This window comes from Rhinopithecus bieti, unplaced genomic scaffold, assembly GCF_001698545.2.
Source record: "Rhinopithecus bieti isolate Rb0 unplaced genomic scaffold, ASM169854v2 scaffold_45903, whole genome shotgun sequence".
Classification (NCBI taxonomy): Eukaryota; Metazoa; Chordata; class Mammalia; order Primates; family Cercopithecidae; genus Rhinopithecus; species Rhinopithecus bieti.
The window spans coordinates 1-3,179 of NW_016860348.1; the positions used below are offsets into that span (position 1 = coordinate 1).

Sequence of the window (3,179 nt, forward strand, 5' to 3'; positions counted from 1 at the left end):
TACATCTCTTGTGCTGCATCAGTAGACAGAACTTCGGTTAGTTTTATGAAATGCAACATCTAACCCCTTGTTTTCTGGGAAAAAGAAACTGCAATGACTTGAAGTTGAGAATGTGGATACCGCCTCACTCACACACACTCATTCTCAGACTGTAAAAAATCCCTCACCCTCCTTCTAGTCGGCAAGCATAGAGTACCATGTGGCAAAGGTACAGCGAAGGTGGGCTTGAGACCCAGACTCCATCTTTCTCCTCAGTAGCAAAGGCCAGGCTGCCTTTTACAACAAAGCACCACAGCTGAACCCAGTCCCTCCTCCTCCCCCAAACCAGGCATTCCATTCGGCACTAGCCAAAAGACAGAAAAGCTACTTCTAGCCTCTCCTGGGAAGAGACAGCTTTCTTTCTTTTTTAATAAGGAACTCCATTGTTTTTCTCTTTTCCAAGATGGCCGATGTTATGGTTTTCTACGAAGTCAGTGCTTACTTAGCTCACTAACAGCGCTGCTGTTGGCGGCTGCGGCTGCTGCTGTGGCAGGATTTTCAATGTGGTGTGTTTTCAAGCCTCACTCACTCATCCTCTCATTCCCAAACATTCAGCATCCGTGCACACTCCTCACTTCCAGGTTTTTCAAAAGATTGGAGATTTCCAGTGGGGGTCCTCAGGTTATCATCCCAATGGTAACAGATCTGAAAACAGATGGAAAAAAAGGTCAATCTTTGAGATCACATATACCCAACAGAGCCAATAATGCTGACTCCTACAATTACATGCTCCTAGGCCTGAATGGAATTTGTCAACTTTTCAAGGAATGACACTCTTCTTGTCCTATGTGCCATCCACCTGCTCTTATTAACACCTACATCAGAGGATTGGAGGGAAACTCAAAGAGCCAATTTTACTGAGATCTGTGGGGTAAGGTAACTAAGAGGGAAAGAAATTAAAACTATATTTCAGTCTGGGTGCAGTGGCTCAAGCCTATAATCTCAGCACTTTGGGAGGCCAAGGAGGGAGAACTGCTTGAGGCCAGGAGTTCAAAACCAGCCTGGGCAACTGGAGACCTTGTCAGTCATGGAGGCTCTTGCCTGCAGTCCCAACCACTTGGGAGGCTGAGACAGGAGGACCACTTAAGCCCAGGAGCTGGCGGCTTCTATGAGGTATGATTGTACCACTGCACTCCAGCCTGGGTGACAGAGGAGACTCTGTCTCCAAACAAAATTGCATTTCAAAGTAGGAGCCAAGGCCTGGCGTGGTGGTGCACACCTGGGAGGCCGAGAAAGGTGGATCATGTGAGATCAGGACCAGCCTGGCCAACATGGTGAAAACTTGTCTCTACTAAAAATACAAAAAAAAAAAAAAAAAAAAAAAAAAAAAAAAAAAAAAAGCCTGTAACTCCAGCAATTTGGGAGGCTGAGGGGTGGATCAACTAAAGTCAGGAGTTCAAGACCAGCCTGGCCAATGTGATGAAACCCCATATTTACTAAAAATACAAAAACTGGGCCAGGCTTGGTGGCTCACGCCTGTAATCCCAACACTTTGGGAGGCCAAGGAAGGTGGATAACGAGGTCAGGAGGTCAAGACCAGCCTGGCCAAGATGGTGAAACCCATTTCTACTAAAAATACAAAAAACTTAGCTGGGCGTGGTGGTGGTGGGGCACCTGTAATCCCAGCTACTCAGGAGGCTGAGGCAGAGAATTGCTTGAACCCAGGAGGCAGAGATTGCAATAAGCTGAGATCGTGCCACTGTACTCCAGCCTGGGCAACAGAGCGAGACTCTGTCTCAGGAAAAAAAAAAAAAAAAAAAAAAATTAGCTGGGTGTGGTGGCTTGCACTTGTAGTCCCAGCTACTTGGGAGACTGAGGGAAGAGAATCATTTGAACCCAGGAGGGCAGAGGTTGTAGTGAGCTGAGATCACGCCCCTGCACTCCAGCCTGGGCGATAGAGTGAGACTGTCTCAAAAAAAAAAAAGAAAAGAAAAAAGAAAATTAGTCAGGTGTGGTGGCATGTGACTGTAATCCCAGCTATTCAGGAGGCTGAGACAGGAGAATTGCTCAAACTCAGGAGGCAGTGGATACAGTGAACCAAGATTGTGCCATTGCACTCCAGCCTGGACGACAGTGAGACTCTGTCTCAAAAGAAATAACACACACACACAAAACAAAGTAGGAGCCAGACAACTTTGACTTTGGAAATCTTCTGTAGAGCTAGAAAACGTCTAAAAGCACTGCTGTAAAGAAAGAATAGAATGGAAAGGAATAGAAAACAGAAGAGAATTAGGGGAAATGACATTACTGATGATTTTATTAGAACCCAAAATACTCTGGGAATTTCAGTGAATTCCAGTTATGAAAGTTCTGCTCTCCATCACTATGAGTAGTCAAACATTTGGCTCAAGGAAAACTGAGGATGCCTGACTCAGAAGCACCTACATGGGAAACAGTACAAACAAAAAAAATGCCAGAAGGCAGTGCTTGCCAGAATGGCCTGAAGAAAATATACTTCCCTCCTCCAGGAAGTAGAAGAGGACAGTGGAGACAAGATCTTACCAAGCTTGGTTCTTCAGTTTCCTCAGTTCTTTTGTTGCCCATGTAGCAAGGGTTTTGCTTTGTTAGTCTTCGATCTCCGCCCTTCAGTTAACAATTCATGGATCATTGGCCTAGCTTCTACTAATTTCAGTACATCCTTCCCAAATGCTGTACATAAGTCCCTGTGCAAAACAAACACAGCTGAGAATGAGCTCCTGGCCCCATACCAATATCATGTTTTGAGCCTTCCAAACCAGTGCTATGGGTTTCTTTGCATAATTCAAAGATAAATAAAACCCTCAGTAGAGTTCACTAAACAGAAGCAATTTGTTGACCAACATCAGAGTTTATTGGGGTGTAATACAGAGACCTTGAGGGTCTGGAATAAACTATCATGTGAACACTCAAAACAGGACATGAAGGGTTCTACAAAGAAATCTCTATGCCAAAGAAGTGAATTGTTGCCATCCGCGATACTCTCAAAACTCCTTACTCCATGTTTCTCATTTTCCATGAGAAGTTCTTAGAAGCAGGGTGTAACTTACCCTATTAGTCCAGCAGCACAAGCTACCACTCCATCTGTATGATCCTCATCTCCAGCAATGTGGTCAATGAAAGACAGAATAAATTCTACTCTGGGTTGTACCAGCATCACATCC

The 3,179-nt window shown here is 44.8% G+C and overlaps 1 long non-coding RNA gene across 1 annotated transcript; it reads right to left on the minus strand.

Annotated features, from left to right (window-relative positions):
• On the minus strand, nucleotides 1-3,179 carry LOC108525391 (uncharacterized). Its single transcript, XR_001884266.1, has 3 exons — nucleotides 3,066-3,179; nucleotides 2,542-2,702; nucleotides 1-684 (listed from the first exon to the last, which is right to left on the minus strand). It is a non-coding gene; the product is annotated as an uncharacterized LOC108525391 (long non-coding RNA).